The sequence below is a fragment of the Curcuma longa genome, unplaced genomic scaffold (genome assembly GCF_044706935.1).
Source record: "Curcuma longa cultivar G26 ecotype Majalengka, Jawa Barat unplaced genomic scaffold, ITB_CL_G26_1.1 contig_24491, whole genome shotgun sequence".
Classification (NCBI taxonomy): domain Eukaryota; kingdom Viridiplantae; phylum Streptophyta; class Magnoliopsida; order Zingiberales; family Zingiberaceae; genus Curcuma; species Curcuma longa.
Window position 1 is genome coordinate 22,402 of NW_027432438.1, and position 18,712 is coordinate 41,113.

Genomic DNA, 18,712 nt, shown 5'->3' on the forward strand with positions numbered 1-18,712 from the left:
TAGCCAAAGGGGCTATTTACGACTAATCCGAATTTACCTAAAATAAATAGAAAGGAGATATTTACCTAAAATAAATAGAAAGAAATTATAGCTCTGTTGGTGAAGGAGATAAATAGCCCCAAAGGCCCTACTTACTATAATTAAGTTCTAATCCGCCTGTATATAATATAAGTACCTCTGCTATGCAGAGCAGATAAATAGCCTTTGGGGCTATTTACGACTAATCCGAACCGCAATTTACTATATTTGTAGGGCCGAGCAACGCCGGTCGGGCCCGCGAAGCCGGTCTCCGGAGCCTGAGATCTTTCATGAAAGAAGAAAGGTAAGTAACTCAAGTACGGGAAAAGATCCGTAGATCAAAAGCCCAGGAGAAAGAAGGTCTGAGTGTGAAAAATCCTTTTATAAGCCAAGGAGCACTCCCGCCGGATTCACAGTGACTCTTTTTGGCAATTTAGCCATGGACTCTACTTCCCGGATCTCGGTCTTGTCGAATGTATTATGGTAGGGTTTTTTACCATGGACTCCACTTCCCCAAATAAGTCTCAAAGAATTTGGTTTTGGAGCATGGACTTTCGTTCCCCTCGACGATAATAGAAAAGATAAGATTAACAGTACGAAACCCGGCTTTTTAACCGTCGACGTAGCTATCGCTACTACTACTACCTCGGCCCTTCCATCTTAGACGGCCAGGGGCATTATACTACATGAAAGGCAACGCATATAAGATCAAAGACGGTTGGTAGTTAAATAACTAACTCGTTTAGTGAACTGGTGGGTTGGTGTATAGATGATATAGGGCTTGGCTTCTCCCTGATCAGGTGCAAGGTGAGTTACATAGAATGCGCATCCGGATCGGACTTATGGAATGCACTTGAACTACTCTGGTAAACGAATCTTCGAAAAAGGGAATTCTCCAGAGCAAGACTATTAGTCCGTATCGGAGTCTTTTCCGGGTATTGGAGTTTCAACCTGAGAAGCTTTTTTTCTTTATACGCTTATCTTCAAAAGAAAGTATGAAAAAATGAGTAAAGTAAGTTGACCATCCATCCGGGAGCTCAGTTCGCCAATTCACTCATATACCTTTGCGGGAAGGGTAAGTAAAGTCAATACCATTTGACTAATTGACGAAACCATTTGATTAATTAAAATTATTTGAGTTTGAAAAAGTGACCCGGAGCAGCGGAGTCCTAGATTCCCGAACGAGAGAGTAGAGTGAATAGCTATAGGCCATCGGTTCCATTCACGACTCTTGCATAGAATGAGAAAATGACGCGCGAGAGCTTATGCGAGGGACGAGTGCAACGACGTGGAGACCCAAAGGGGAGATAGTATCCAAAGATAGGCTCGACCAATAGGTGCGAATGTAATGACGCGTGAATGGAGACACGTCGCTATCGCAGCAACAAGTCTAACATGGCCTAAAATATAGTAAATTGTATAAATTGCTACGCGAGGAGATAAATAGCCCCTTTGGGGCTATTTACGACTAATCCGATCGCCAAATATATAGTACGGATTAGAACTTATATTGCGGAATTTATATTTATTTTAGGGGAACTTATATTATATACAGGCACGACAATTGTATATATTTTAGGAACTACTACTTTTGCGGGCACGCAACTATACTGGTAATAATCTGCTGCGGAATTTATATTTATTTTAGGGAATTTACTATATTTTTGGGCAGCATATGAAAGGTATTTGATAGTCCCAGTTGCGGAACTTGAGCTAGTAGACAAACGACTTTCGTTAGCAAGCGTTTCATCGAGTAGGGCATCCACGAAAAAAAGGTCTCAAACCATTGATCTATCTTTCCGCTCGTTGGTCCACCCTGCATCCTTCCTTTTTTCTTGCTTGAATGAGTTCACTAGGCATATATGAATGAAATCGAATACCCTTCCTTCCGTAGAAGAAAGAATAGGCTTCGTTATAGACCTATCCTTCGTTGAAAGAAAGTCTGGATTCAAAAATCCATCCGATCCCCCTCCTTGTTTAGAAGCTGTCTTGGGCGAGGAAATAGAACCAAAAAAGGAAGTCTCGGGTAGAGTAGAGTCACGAGATATATATAGATCGCCTCTAGGTCCAAGAGAAAGAGATTAGTCTCATCCCCCAAAAGGAATAAGAATGACATTCGCTATCAACATCAACACGTCGTTATCACTCGTACCTAGCGGTCGACACCTTGACTCAATTCCTTCTTGGGGACCACAACATTGAGTGTATAACGCATTTGACGCCCCCGAGAATGGTCTTAGGGCAACCGTAGAGAGAGAAGCCCTTATTCAATGCTTCATTCATCGGAGACCACGCAGAGCAGGTGTAGCCCTCGTAGCAACCAAACCATACTACTTGAGTCATTAGTTGAGGGCCGAGGTAACGACGGGGGTCACCCACCAACGATCATTTCTATGCTTGGTTCAAAGACGCAAGCGCCTTGGCGAGGGGAAAGAGCCTGAGCCTGTGCATAACTAAGAAAGAGACCCACAGTCTCGTAGCGACCGTGAAGCTCGTAGCAAGAATCAAGGAGCCATTGCGGATGAGGGAGGTTGAGCAAATACCATACATAATAGTACTCGGAGCCCAGAGACCAAGACTCAATTCAGAAAAGCTCGAACTTACTAATCCGGACAAGACATCCCAGAGGGGGTCTGACTAGTGAGCCGGTATGTACTTTTTGTCCAAAGAAAAGACTAGCTGGTCCGGAAGGTAAAGGGAAAGAAAGGTACGAGCGATAGCGACGTGGAAAGGACAAGGGCCATACAGTTAATTAGATCTTTCGTAGTTTTGAATAGCGTCGGCCCTAATATATCGGGAATTTATTATAGTATGGCGGCCCCACTATATCGTGAATTTATTATAGTATGGCGGCCCCACTATATCATGGCTACAATTGCGTAGCAGAGGAGATAAATAGCCCCAAAGGCTATTGTAGACTAATCCGATCGACCCAATATATAGTAAGGGTAGCAATTTATACTCCTCTGCGTAGCAGAGGAGTTAAATTGCATAGCAATTTACGCCCCATATTAGGTTAGGGCCGCACTTACTATAATATAAGTTCTAATCCCCCTTACTATATATTGGCTATATTTTTGGGCACGACCTGCTAAGCGACGTGAAGAACTCGTTGATTCGGAATCGAATCCGTTAAGCAAGTGTTCCATAGATGCCGCTGCAATTGAATGAGTCGCAGTAATTGATTCAAGAAGCCGCAATTTACTATATTAATGGCACTCGAACTCTTCTTTCATAATAGAAGGAAGCTCAGGGCTAGGATGAATTAGCTAACGAATGCCCCGCTTTCATAAACTCTTAGTGCTCTTGCCGACTCTGAACGAATAGTTAGCGGTGAAGAAGAAAAGAAGTTGTTTTTGCTTCTTTTCTTCTTGAAAGTTAGCTCAAGCTCACGTCGGTTTCCACGTCGCCCCGTCGTTACCTCGGGCCTCGCTTTTCTTATTCAATCGGGATTGATGAGAATGAATATCTATCTCTTTCTTTTTTGTATTATCTTTTTCTTATATGTATTGTTTTCAATTGTCGGAATCAAAACATGCTGTCTAATAAAGAACTTCTTTTTCTTGTTCCGATGCAGAAACTAGTAGGAAATTACATTGATAGCCTCTACTCGTGTCCTAGCTCGTCTGAGAGCTAGATGAGCCTCAATTGCTTGTCTTTGACCTTCTCTTCTGCTTGACTCAAGTTAGCTTCCGCTTTCTCAAGAGCTTGCTGAGCTTCTTGCGGATCAATGTTCTCTGCATCATTTCCAAAAAAGGTGATATCATTATAACCTATGTACGCGAAACCCCCCCATCAAAGCCACCGTTAACCATTGGTCAGTGTGGCGTATTCTCAAAAGACCTATATCTACAGCTGTGGCAATAGGGGTTGGTAATAATCCAATTTAGCCACTACACTATTAGTAGAAAACCAATTCTTTCTTTCACTTCTGAATCCCATTGCGGGGTCAGTACACATTGATTTAATTTCTTCAATTTGCTCTCCCCTTCTAAGTTCATAGCTTTCGCGGTAGCTTCATCGATCTTACCAGAAAAGGCCTGCTCGGGAAGACTGTCTAATACAAGGATAGCAATAATGTCCTGCAGTTCTTTGTAACGTTGTAAAGTTTGCTTGACTTTGATCGCAGTTTCTACATGTTCCTCGCCAACGATCCGAGGTTGGAGCATAGTTGACGTTGAATCTAAAGGATCCACTGCAGGATAACTTTGGCAGCTCATCCTCTTGATAGTACGGTAGTTGCATCTAAATGTTCAAATGTCGTGGTAGGAGCAGGGCCCTGTATATATATTTGGCAAATCGTCCGCGGGTACATAAAGGGCTTAGATCGAAGTGTTAGATCTGGTAGAAGTCATTCTTTCTTGCAAAGAACCCATTTCTGTACTAAGGGTAGGAACCCACTGCAGAAGGCATTCTCCCCAATAAGGAAGGGTACGACTGACTTCTGATCCTGCTTGGACGAAACGAAAGATATTGTCGATGAATAGAAGTACGTCTTGTTCATTAACATCCCGGAAATATTCCGCCATGGTTAGGGCAGTCAAACCAACTCTCATACGAGCTCCCGGCGGAATTTACTATATTCTTAGGGCCATTTGACAAAAAACTAGAGTTGATTCTGCAAGATTTTTTTAATTAATGACTCCTTCCATGTAAAGTTCCTTCACGAGTACGTTCGCCTACTCCGAAAAATACGGATACGCCAATTTATTTAGATTTTTAGGGAGCTTTGGCAATGTTGTTGATCAATTCCATGATGAGTACTGTCTTACCCACTCCAGCTCCCCAGTCCCTCGCCCTTTATGCGCCTTTATACGCTTAAAATCTAAATCAAGTTCAGTCTCAACGAGTAAAAAAAAGGAGTAATTAGACCTTGATTCGGGAGACAGGAAAGTGAAGGCCCAAGGAGATTTATTATAGCCCAACATATATAAATTCGGGTTCGACCATAGGGAGAGAGGAGAAGGCAATTTATTATAGTATGGCTGATAGTCTACAATTTCCTTTGGGTACATTTACTATATTTTTAGGGGAGATTCGGATTAGTCGTAAATAGCCTTTGGGGCTATTTATCTCCTCTGCATAATTTACTATATTTTGGGGAACTTATATTATAGTAAGGCGGCCCTTACTATATATTTGGCGTTCGGATTAGTCGTAAATAGCCCCTTTGGGGCTATTTATCTCCTCTGCTACGCATAGGAGTGAAATTGCATAATTTACTATATTTTTGGGGAGATTCGGATTAGTCGTAAATAGCCCCAAAGGCTATTTCTCTCCCCAATATCTAGTAAGGGGTAGCAGAGGTACTTATATTATATACAGGCGGATTAGAACTTAATTATAGTAAGTAGGGCCTTTGGGGCTATTTATCTCCTCTGCCCTAATATAGTAGTCAATTGAGAACTTATATAGTATGGCGGATTAGTCGTAAATAGCCCCAAAGGGGCTATTTCTCTCCCCAATATATAGTAAGGGCCTAATATAGTAGTCAATTGAGGAGATTTGGATTAGTCTACAATAGCCTTTGGGGCTATTTATCTCCTCTGCTACATAAAAGTGAGTTGAGGGGATGGAATATGAGTTCATTGAGGTACGAGCAGAAGCGGCGTCTCGACTTACAGGAGTGGACAATAAACATATATAATTTGCCCCGGGTACTTAAGATGGTTATGAAATGAATTCGACCAGCGGGAATTTACTATATTTTTGGGGAGACATTCTCTTATCCTTTTGAGATTGTTCGCTACTGGGACTAACAGGAAGGATGAAACACTACTGCCTTAATGCCATATTTGTTTTAACTCTTTAACCGTCTTCGCAAGATCTTAGCTGCATATAGCCCCGAACCGGCAAAGTGTAATAAGGCGTATGAGTATTATCAACATCTCTTATCCCAATAGGAACTTATATTATAGTTTAGTCCTGGTTCCATCATCGACTGGATTTGCAAGAACAGCCCATCCAAGAAAGCAATCTCCTTATCGGCTCTAAAGGCACGGGAAAATACCAAACAACATAGGATAAAGGGTTTGCCAGAGGGAATTTATATAGTATGGGGGGAATCACACTCCATACTCCAGGTCCGCTCAAACGATATCTCAGGGTACTTACGAGGGATAAGGAGAGAGGATAGAGCACACGTCAGTTCCTTCGTCCCTTTCATTCCAGAAAGAGTTGAATCAGTTCCAGTAGCGTTAAGAGTCTCTTCTGTTTCCTACGCTTTTTTGAGGGCCGGTGCTGCTTTTATAGTGGAATCTGTTCCAGTTGCAGCTGTAGTTGCCCTTTCTCCGATGAGCGTGACGAATCATTCACTACTCGGTCGCCGGGTTTCTAACCGAAGCAAAGATATCCACGGAGGCGTCTTATTCAGATAAGAACGACCACGAACCAGGTACTGGAGGCCAGGAGAAGGAAGGCAGGAATGCCCGTTCTAATTCACCCGATCCCTTCCTTCCAGTCGTGAACTGTAGTCATTTCATACGGTATGCCTGGCTTAGTCGGCCTAGCACCTTAAGATGTTCATCCTCTTCTCCGGTGATCAAGGTCATCATCCGTCACTATCATACCTTCAGGCTTCTAATACCAATACGGGTTCGGACGAAAGGAAGATGGGGGGTTCGGACGTAATGAACATGGGAGGTTGTCGATAGGATAGGTATTTGACGGAGCATAGGTAGTTGACGGAGGTTATAGGTATTGGACCAGATCGTACAGTTCCTATAGACAGACAGAGACCCATAGAAAGGAGATAGGGCTAAACAACGGAAATACCCAGCCCAGATAAGGAGATAGGGCTAAACGGAAATACCCATGAGATAGGGCTAAACGGAGCGAGAAGGGATGGTAGAACCGGCTAAACGGAGCGGATGAGATGGTAGAACCGGCTAAACGGAAATACCCATGAGATAGGGCTGGGCTAAACGGAGCGGATGAGATGGGAAATTAACCGGGTGAATAAGTGATTGTCTGATAATGAGCAAGCGGTCTCGGTCTGTCTCAAGCGGGTCATGATTGTCTGATAATGAGCAAAGGACGTCTTTCGGCTAAACAGGATCTTCTATATGAGCAAGGACTGCTAGATCCATTGAACTCATATTAGATACTGTCATTTGATACTATTCGTCAACTTCATTAGATTATATTCGTCAACTAAGTATCGTAACGTAAGTAAATTGATCGAATGTCAACTAAAACTAAGTATCGTAACGTAAGTAAATTGATCCCGGGAATGTCTACTAAGTCTCGTAAGCGGGAATGTCAACTAAGTAGCGAAATTGATCGAATGTCAACTAAGACTAAGTATCAGTGATCCCAGTCCCGCTTGTTCAATCAGTAAGTAAATTGATCCCGGTCCTGATAACCAGAGTCAAATGATCACTTCTTTCCTCTGGTCAAGTCAATTCGTCAGACTCACAATCCTCGGAGAACTGAACTTAATCATCAACCAAATCACTGTTCGCGACCCAGGCCAGCATTCGATCATCAATCCATTCACCCTTCAACCCAATGAATAGATCTCGTGTACGACTTAGATGTATCTTATCGAAAAAGCGATTTATGGGATGAGATCGATGAGATTGATATTCAATTAGAACGAGAACGGAACGTATTGATTTGACCCCATAAGCCTAGAACTGACCCCACGTAGAACTGACCCCAGCGTAGAACGACCCCTAGAACGACCCAGCGGAACCACCAACCAAGCAAGAACCCGTATTTCTTCCTCCTCCACCCGCAAACCCGTATTTCTTCCTCTTCCACCTTCTTCCAGAGTCTATTTCTTCCTCTTCCAGCAACTCCAGAGCAACTAGAAAGAGATTCTTTAACCAGTTCAGATGGTCTCGCAACTCGGAGATTTGATCTTTTCGAACTCTGTCTCTAACTCACGTTAGGCTCGGGAAACGTAACTCACGTTAGGCTAGGCTCGGAATCCTCGGCTCGGGAAGATAAGATGTATGCGAACGAGATATCCAGCAACAATTGAATATAGGAACTCCCGGAAAAGGATTGAATATAGGAACTCCCGACCTCTTAATCTCAGATGTGTCCGGAACGGGTGACTCTTCGATGAATCTCGGACAGAAGGTATCGAAATCTCACTGTCTACAGAAGTACTCGAAATCTCACTGTCTCTTTTCGTTCCTCTCCCGCGAGCTCTCTTTCTGATTAGCTTCTTTGTCGTAGTCGGCCCCTCTGATTAGCTTCTTTGTCGGCGTAGCACAGCCTGCTATGGTTCAATCCGGCGTAGCACCTCTTGATGTTGAGTGATAGGCCTACGCGAGAACAGAACCAGAACAGAACGAGACAGAACACGACCACTACAGAATGAGAGTACGAGACAGAACACGACTACCGGACTACTACGAAAGAGAGTTAAAGATGGTACGTATACGGCTGCTCTTTCTTTCTGTCGCTATGGCTCTCTGGTTCACTTCTGGTCTTTCTCTCTGGTTCGCTTCCTCTTTCCATTCCCCCCTCTTTGTTGTTAGCGGGCTCTTACCATGCTCTTCGGATATCCATTCAATTCACTCTAACCAGTGTAAGGAATGGACTCGACCGGAGAGGGACTCGAGCCGGAAATCCCGTGCTGTGCAATCTAACCGCGTAGCACCTTTCATATGCAGCTGAAGTGAAGGCTAGGCATCTCTTGTGAGAGGATAGTAGCCGACCATAGGGATAGGAAAGAGTAGCTCGTTAGGAGAGTCTCGCTAGTCTAGTGAGGTTCGGCAGAGTAGCTCGACGAAGTCGGTACAGAATCTGACTGTAAAGAATACGCTCGAGTAAGGACCGAGAGTCTCGCGTTAGCGTGAGTGTGCGTCCCTACTATTTGATTTGGACTGTAGGAAGTGTGGGCCATGTCCGATAGCTACTGAATCGATAGACGAAGCGAACTCCCGAATAGAGAGAGACTAAGGAAATGGGCGCCCGGCTAAGTCACCCGAAGCGAAAAATATATAGTAAGCTTATCAAGCGAATAGTCTTATCAAGTCTGATCCTCGGGCACATAGTATAGTGGTGCGAGCGCAGCGACGGGCTTTCCGAAAGCATTAACGAGTGGCCACTCTCGCTCGCTTTGAGTTTTGCTCTATCAATAGTAGTCGGTAGTAGGCCTAGGGGCGTCTTCACCTTGCCCTCCCGAGCCGAGTGAGATAGTCCTCCGGTCGGCTGGTCGTTCGGAGCCGATTAGCTTCACCGTACGAGCCCGAGAAAGTAGGGCGGAGCGGGTGGCACGGGTCTTTCTGTGAAAAGAAGGGGTGCGGGGCCGCCATATAGTAAGTTGTCCGATTCCGCTCTATCAGTACAGTACAGAATGAAAGCGAACTGCTCTAGCAGAACTGGTGCCTGGAGGTATCCGACCCCGGCAGCTAAGCTACTCGATCGATCTCTCGGAACAATTGTCGTCCAATAACAGTATAGAGAGTTTAACCACCGGACCTCTACGCCTAGGACACCTTAATCTCGAACCAGAAGAAAGGCATGAGACATGGGCTAGTGATTGTGAGGCCCCAACCGCTTCGGATTCTCCAACAATAAATAGTCTATGGAAGGGGCTATGCACAGCACAGGTTCGGAACGGACTATGACTATAGGGATGAAAGGCAATAGTTTCCACCCACCTGCTCCGATGCCCACTCCTTCCCCACCGCATATGGAAAAGGATCGGCTCTTGCTAGTATAGAAAGAGTAGAAAGAGGAATGTACAAGGCCCGCTACTTTCTTTAGAGTAGTTCCTACGGGCCTACGGGTGCGATTTCTTTACCTTCTTTCCGGGTGCGATTTCTTTACCTTCCTACGGGTGCGATCCGAAGAGAAGATAGTACGTATACGGCTGCTCTTTCTCTTTATCTTTCTTGTCTCGCACTCGTAATAGTAGTCGTAGTCGTCTTCTGTCTCGCTTATAGTTCTTTCTTATCGTTCGGGCTCGACTCAATTGAAATGTATTCGACATGAGTTGCGTCGGGAGGCCTTCCTCGCTATTAGGTGTCTCTGCACGAGTTAGACAGTCCGTCCTGGCCTCGGCTTTATACGCTTCCGGTTCGGTCTTTCCGCTTCACACAATAGTCAGTCGTAGGTTCGGTCTTTCCGCTTCCGGTTCGGTTCCTCTCCCGTTGCCCCGCGAGCCCAAGCCTCTCAGTCTAGTCTCGGCCTGGGGTTGATAAAGCATTTGCGAGTGCTTAAGTGGGCGAGTGAGCCCTCTACGTCGCTGCTTTCTCTCCCGACCTCTTCTGTTCTCGTTCATTCTTTCGTTCATTCACCCCCCTTCTCTTGATTCTTCTTTTCGTGGATATGCAGCCTTTATCCCGATACCTTACCCGGGCCCTACCCACCATACACCATACACGGGTCACCCGTTACGGAACCGGTCGACTCCACCGATGAGGGAGTGGGGAAGTGAGGATTGGTACGTCCCCCGCTTCCAGATTAGACCGGACCTTGTGCTTTCCATTAAGTGTTGGATAGTCTAAGAATTCGCGTGGGGGACAGTCCGAAGAGTACCAGAGACTCCCACTGCTCAACCTCTGAGACCGGAAGCATAGGCTTGCACGGCTCGGCTCCCACAACGGATGATCGGATCAGGCGGTGAGCGACAGAATACCGTTATGCATGTCCGTAAGACGTAAGATCCAAGTGTCCTTCGGAGCGCGTCGTTACCGTCGCTACCGCTATGGGCTGCAGAACTGTAGTCATTCGACTCCGGTATGCCTTGCTTAGTCGGCGTAGCACCTTAAGATGTTGAAGATGCTCTTCATCCCGTATTCTTCCCTCTCGCTCGACAGTTCGCATTGTACAATAAGGTAGGCTCTATAGTAGAAGTTCTTTCAGCCGGGCCAAGGACCTCTGGCAGGCCTATCTTTCAAGGTCCTTACGAGCTTCCATCTACTATGGAACCCTCTGCTTTCCCGAGCGATCCGATGAGGTAGAGCGTAGAGCCACTACGAAGCCGGGAGTGACGTGACGAAGGTCGGACTCGGGAACAGGCACGCTATATGAGGTCCGATCGCACCAGAAGAAAGATAAAGAAAGCATTCCAAGACAAGAATAGACGATATAGGAAAGATGAATATACTTTATACGAAGAGATAGCGATACGAGAGTTTTCGAGACTCTGATCTTTCTTTCTAGTATAATACACAGGATTCTCTCTTTCCCTCTCTTTCATAGTGGTCGGAGGAATATTTAGTTGTTCCTCACGCGAGACAGACTATATAAAGAGACTTATCTGGTCGGAGTCAAGCTAACCGAAGCTTAGTTGCTCGACCGACAGGTGAAGAAGCGAGCTAAGGAAAGGGGTGCGGGCAGGGGAAGAAAAAGAGGACCGAAAGATGCCACGGAAAGACTCGATAGAATCAAGATGGGCTGTCAGTAGAGGAGGTAGGATGGGCGTGAGATCGTACGTATGGATCTGTACGGGAGTCGGCGGCTCCCCTGCCCTAATCTGGGATCCTTGGGGAAGAGGATTTGGCCGAATAGCTTGATGCACCCCCCTATGGCAAAGCAACCCTTTCTCCGGTTCAAGTCACGTAGCTATGTACAGAACAGAGGTCAGATAGTTAGGGCTTCCAGAACAGAGGCCAGATAGGTAGGGCTTCGACGCACCATCGGTCTATAGGAGGCTAGCTCTCGCGAGTCAGGCTGTCGATCCTGGCTGACATGGACCGACCCAGGCCCCGGTCACGACCCCAGTGGAAGACATAGAAAGAATCCCACCTAGCCCCTCTTAGACTTTCTGGAGCGGAATTTATATTTATTTACGACTAATCAGGGGTAGCAGAGGAACTTATATTATATACAGGCGGATTAGAACTTATATTATGAATGCAGGTAGGGTGGATTAGTCTACTTACGGCTTAGTCGTAAATAGCCCCTTTGGCTAAGGAGATAAATAGCCCCAAGAAGATAAATAGCCCCAAAGGCGTAGACTAACTGTATATAATATAAGATAAGTACCTCTGCTATGCAGAGCATATAAATAGCCTTTGGGGCTATTTACGACTAAGTAGAATAAACCACCTTACTATAATATAAATACCTCTGCTATGCAGAGAAGAGAAATAGCCTTTGGGTCTATTTTCGACTCAAAGAGGCGTAGCAGAGGTACTTATCTTATATTATATACAGTTAGAACTTAACTTAATATTATAGGGGGCCAAAGGGGCTATTTATCTTCTCGGGGCTATTTATCTCCTTTCCTTCTAATAGGCGATACGACTATTGAAGTTGAAGTCCTATCGAGATGCGCTTTTCGAAAAGAGAATCATTGAAGAGTCTAACTCGAACAAGCGCCATGAGGCACTCAAATTGCTTCCGAGGAAAGATTTATATAATAAGAAAATAAAGGTAGATACTAAGTTAAAAAAGGATAATTGAAGGTAGAAAATGGAACCAAACAGCTGTCTCTTATTAGGCATTGCATACCGCTCCGAACTCCCGGACTCAGACACCTAACGGATTCGTACGGGACGGGACAAGAAAAGGTAGCTTAAGTAAGGGCAGCGGGTAAGGAATTGACAGCAAAGGACCTCTAACCAACGTGAATGGCAACAACTACCGAACCAAATCTTTCCTCACGAGTCACACCGGCTCTCCTACGCTGTCCTTGGCCTTCCGAGAGATGTTGACTGAGTGAGAAGTAGCCATTCACGACTGCTGCTGTTTGCTTTCATTCTGTCCTTCCCGAGTCTTACGCAGCTGTTCTTGCTTGGGAATTAGAGTTAACAGAGGGAAAAAGAAAGGTACGGGACGTATATAATGTTGAAGCTGGTACCCGTTCTTCAGCTTCCCGTTAAGCCGCTGCCCTATAAGCTCTTGTCAATCTTTCTATGGGAGGCTACCCCGGGACCCCGAATAGTTCTGGTTAAGGTGAAGGGACGACTGATAAGGACGTGGTTCCTATGAGTTCATTAACAGAGTTCGAGGCCTACCGAACCGGCTTCGCAAGATCTTCTAGGAAAGAGCGGAAGAGTTGAGTTAATTATAAGAGGTGCAGGTTTTCGAACGCTAGTGCATCTCAGTGTCCCTGCATGGAGAGGTTTATGGCTATCCACGCCAAACAATGGTTACCACTAGATCCAAAGTAAATTATAGCCTTTGGGGCTATTTACGACTAAAACTTATATAGAATTTATCTTTCTTTGAGGGCTTACAGTAAATTCGGCCCTAAAGAAACTATAATAAATTTTATAACTTATATTATAGTAAGTGCGGAATTTAGCCTAAAATAAATATAAGTTTTTAGGGAATTTACTATATTTTTGGGCTTAATTTATCTCCTTTACTATATTTTTGGGCTTAGTCGTAAATAGCCCCAAAGGCTATTTATCTGCCCAATATATATACAGGGGTAGCAGAGGAACTTATATTATATACAGGCGGATTAGAACTTATATTATGAATGCAGGGCCTTTGGGGCTATTTATCTCCTTTGGGAACTTATATTATATACAGGCGGAATTTCTATTTATTTTAGGCCAATTCGGATTAGTCGTAAATAGCCCCAAAGGCTATTTATCTCCTTTGGGGCTATTTACGACTAATCAGGGGTAGCAGAGTTATATTATATACAGGCGGATTATAACTTATATTATGAATGCAGGGCCAAAGGGGCTATTTATCTCCTTTGAACTTATATTATATACAGGCGGAATTTACTTGATTTTAGGGGCCCTAATATAGTTAAATTGCGGAAATACACCAACAGAGCTATAATTTCCGGGCCGATCGCCAAATATATAGTAAGGGCCGCCTTACTATAATATAAGTTCCTCTGCTACGCAGAGGAGATAAATAGCCCCAAAGGGGCTATTGTAGACTAATCCGCCATAATATTAAGTTCTAATCCCCCTGTATATATATTGGCTTATATTTTTGGGCCTAATATAAAAGTAAGTTTCCTGCATCGCGACGTGAAACGACGAAAGCCGAGAAGAAAGAAGAGGTACGAGGAGCGAGCGATAGCGACGCCTAAAATAAATATAAATTCCGCCTTCAAACTATAATTTAATAAAAGATTGAGTTGAGCACCTTTCCCTAGTAATAGGGAATTGTACTACTATCAAACGTAGGAAAGGGAGGCAATGCTTGTTGAACTCTGACTGGAAGCTCCCTACCGGACCTAAACCTGAGCCAGCATCATCTCCATCAACCTACCTTGGCATATGAATCCTCTCTGGTAGCCTATGACCAAGGTTCGTGCCAGTCCCTTTGATAAGGGATGAAAGGAGGGACGAGCAGAGCGACGTGGAGTACCGCTGAAAACATAACTTACTGGAGCGCAGTTCCTTCTTGCTCAAGGGTATACGTGCTAGAACGTTCCCCTTCAATAACTAGATTCGGAGGCCAGCTTCAGTCCTTAGCCAGGCACCCACTCGATAAGGGATCTCAACTGACAAGCCTCATATTCCTGGATGAGAATCAAAACCTCAAACGCCCTGGTTAGGCAGTTATGAAGACCTTGCTGCCGAGCTATACTGAACTTGAGTTGAAGAAGAGGACCGCTTACGAGCGCAGGAAGGAATAAGGAGAGGGGGAGGCCTAATAGTAGCTCGCCTCATTCATCTTCCCCTCGTGCCTCACACCACATATCGTTAAGCAGCCGGTACGGAGGAGGGGTCGCCCGAGAAGTGACTACTGCGCTTACCAGATCGGGATCAGATTCAACAAAGGGGCAGGAAGGGATAGTTGGCGTGTAGAAGTCCACTTAAACCTTTCACATAAAGTAAAGACTCTCGCTCCCCTTCTTACAACCACCTGCTTGCTCGTGTACCTATGCTTCCGCCTCGCCTAAGTGAGTGCAAAAATAGGCTCAGACACAATGATCACTATTCCACCGTCGGTTGCTGATGACTTTGGTAAATTGAGTCTACCTGGCGCATCCGGAGGTCTCATTCTCGGGTGAGAACTCCAAGACAGACTGAGCCTCCAGCTGTCAGGAGCGCATTCACTCTTTTGCTCTCATCGGATCGGGAAGGGGGCTACGCTAGCATGATCTTTCCTTCTCCCTACCGTTCAAGCCGCGTCATTCCGCTCTTATTATGTTATGTCACTCGCCCCGTCTAACAACTTTATAATTTTTTGGGCGGACCTTGATTTGAGCCCGTCGTTACCTCGGACCTTGACCCGTCGTTTCCTCTTGATTTGACTAGGAAAACATGCCATGCCTCTCACGAGTACCTATAACCATTGAAGTAGATCAGCGCACAACCCAAGGCTTTAGCCAGACAACTCCTCCATTGTCCCATCCATCGGCGGATAATGACGATCTGGGAGCAGAAATAGGTGCAATCCATATCTATCGAAAGATGATATCAAATCTCTATCTATATCTATCGCGAGAGGAGATGCGAATGGAGCGTCAAGGGAGCCTCTGTCTGCATGTGGACCTCTCAGACTCCCATCTCCGAAGAAGACCAGTACCCGCACTACCAACCGCTCTGCTCTTTGATAGGGACTGGTAGAACTGAAACTAAAAAGAGAGATTCGCCCAACTGTTCTACCGGACCATCGGAGTAGCTAATCGAATACTTTACGGTCCCAAGTCAAGCAACCAACCCTCTTGTACGCTACTTATGGAAAAGGAGGTCAGAACTCTCGGATGCGGACAAAGACCCTAGAAGACCCGCACTAGAAGTTCTTGATTCATACGTACAGACCCCAAGTTCTGCTCTAGCTCTTACTGTCCTATTTCTCTACCGTAGGATGAGAATCTCAGTCCCTCTTTCTGGGTCATGCCCGGTCGATCGGTCTCTCTCCCTACCGGTCGGTTTCTTCCCCTTGTCTGGCGATCTGAACTGGATTGATTACAACTCTATATGGTAGCTAGGCGAATCTAAAGCAAGAATGCCAGTGAGGGTCAACCATCTCAGCTAAAGAATCTTGGTATAGGTCCGCAGGCTCATAACCATAAGTGGAAGCGGGATTGGTCTGAAAAGAAAGAGTCCCACTTGTTCCCACTTGCACGTAGCTAATTGAAGTCCAGGCTTAGAAAGAAGGTTTGAAGAGCCTATACTCCATCCCACTTTCCTATCCGGTACTGTGACCGATTTCCGGCCATCGACTGTGACCGATTCACTCTCATCTCTTGAGTCTTCCTACCTCTCTGAAGTTCAACTATCGAAGTAAGGCTCTGAAAGAGGAACTGACGAACGAGCTATGCGACGTGGCCCGTGACGCAGTCCTTTTTCCACGCATGACTCATAGTACAGGTCGGCGGGCACTCGTCCGTCCCCCCGAACAGAAGAGGCCCAATATTATTATAGGTGCCGACTTTCTCTTTCATCTACAGCTTCAGAGCCTCTGGCTTCTTTCCGCGCCGATGCAAGTGGCTGCGCTTTATCCCTGGAGAGACTTTTCCCATCCCCTCCCCAACCAGAGTTAGAGAGTCACGTCGCACAGCTACTGCCCAAGCTCTTAGAGAGCCAGGCCCAGCCCGCTATTCCAAAACCTCTTATTGATAAACTTCTGACTGAAATTCCTGGTCGATAGTCAAGTCAGTTTTATTCTTTACTACGACATCCACTTATTGAACTCGACTTCATAATGATCTAACTCTACTTGACTTTCTAATGAGCAATTTCACGAGACTGATTCAGGTTGTCCTCTTCTATGTGGTCTGTGACTGATACCTGTCCAATAACTGATAGCGCTGTCCGGGCACTCTTCTTCTTACTATATTGATTAGATAGGTCCGTCATTTACAAGTATGAGTCGCTCATGTATAGAGCCCCACTTGAAATCTATCAACTCTTTCCACTCAACGGGTTCAACTAGAGGTACTTTGACGCTCCCTCTCTCTCTTCTATGGGCCTTCCATTAGATTGGTCTTCGTTTGGCCCAATATATATACAGGGCTAAACTTCTCTCTTCTAACGGTCTTGTAGTCACGGATCCATCCTAATAAAGAGCACCTGGTCGCCTGACGTCTCTCTCTACTGAGGAGCCCATATGGAGCTATTCCCTGAAGCTACAGATTGCTCTGCTGCCTAAGGGGGCACTTCTCTCTTTGAAACTTCCCCTATCGTACCCCCATCTAACTGAAGACTATAAATCAATCGCCTTTAACGAGACCGCGTCATTACATTCGCAGCAGATTATTACCAGTATAATTGCGTGCCTGCAAAAGTAGTAGTTCCTAAAATATAGTAAATTGGTCGCCCTTACTATAATTTATTTATATATTTTAGGGCCGAATTTACTTTTATAGCTGGCATATAAGTCTTAGTCGTAAATAGCCCCAAAGGCTATAATTGACTTTTATATTAGGCCCCAAAAATCTAGTAAAGGAGATAAATAGCCCCAAAGGCCCTACTTACTATAATTAAGTTCTAATCCGCCTGTATATAATATAAGTACCTCTGCTATAACTTACTATATTTTTGGGCCTAATATAAAAGTAAATTGTCGAAAATAGACCCAAAGGCTATTTCTCTTCTCTGCATAGCAGAGGTCTTTATATTATAGTAAGGCGGTTTATTCTACTTAGTCGTAAATAGCCCCAAAGGCTATTTATATGCTCTGCATAGCAGAGGTACTTATCTTATATTATATACAGTTAGTCTACTTAGTCGTAAATAGCCCCTTTGGCTATTTATATGCCTCTGCGTAGCCGAGGTACTTATCTTATATTATATACAGGCTGATTAGAACTTATATTATATACAGGTAGGGCCAAAGGGGCTATTTATCTTCTTGGGGCTATTTATCTTCTTGGGGCTATTTATCTCCTTTGGGGCTATTGTAGACTAATCAGGGGTAGCAGAGTTATATTATATACAGGCGGATTAGAACTTATATTATGAATGCAGGGCCTTTGGGGCTATTTATCTCTTTTTACTATATTTTTGGCTTATTTAAATTCGGAATTTAATTTCTTTTAGGTAAATTCGGATTAGTCGTAAATAGCCCCTTTGGCTATTTCTCTACCCAATATATATACAGGGGGTAGCAGAGGTACTTATATTATATACAGGCGGATTAGAACTTATATTATGAATGCAGGGCCTTTGGGGCTATTTATCTCCTTTGGGAATTTATTATAGCTAGAGGATTAGTCGTAAATAGCCCCAAAGGCTATTTATCTGCCTCTGCGTAGCAGAGGTACTTATCTTATAGTAAGGCGGATTAGTCTACGCCTTTTGGGCTATTTATCTCCTTTACAGTAAATTCGGCCCTAATATAGTTAAATTGCGGTCGGCCCGGGCCGATCGCCAAATATATAGTAAGGGCCGCCTGTATATAATATAAGTTCCCCAAAAATATAGTAAATTATGCAATTTCTCTATTCAAAACTACGAAAGATCTACTTACTGTTTTGGCCCTCTCCTTTCAGTCGAGCCTATCGGGATACCCTTATAATAACTTCTATTATATACTAATAATAAGATTCCGAAAGTGTCAACATGACAGTATGTGCTCGATCGTATGCGAGAGTGAAGTGATCGACCGGGCTTTCTTTTATTTGTTGTTATTTTCTCTCTTATTTTCATGTGATGGTGGATTTGGATCTCCCTGTTAGTGTATCCTTCCGTACGATCTCCTGAGCTAGCTATACTCATCTCCTTAGTAGCTGAAGATGGGACAAGAGCCAGAACCCTAACCTGACTTGAATATGTATATACTATAATTAATGATACAATCCATCACATGAGATCTTTCTCGTTTTTCGTTTAATATGAATATACTTATAACTATATTA

At 44.5% G+C, this 18,712-nt stretch overlaps 1 pseudogene; it reads right to left on the reverse strand.

Moving 5' to 3' along the window:
- Positions 1 to 3,651: 3,651 nt before the first annotated feature.
- LOC141818346 (ATP synthase subunit beta, chloroplastic-like) lies at positions 3,652 to 9,290 on the reverse strand (annotated as a pseudogene).
- Positions 9,291 to 18,712: the final 9,422 nt, after the last annotated feature.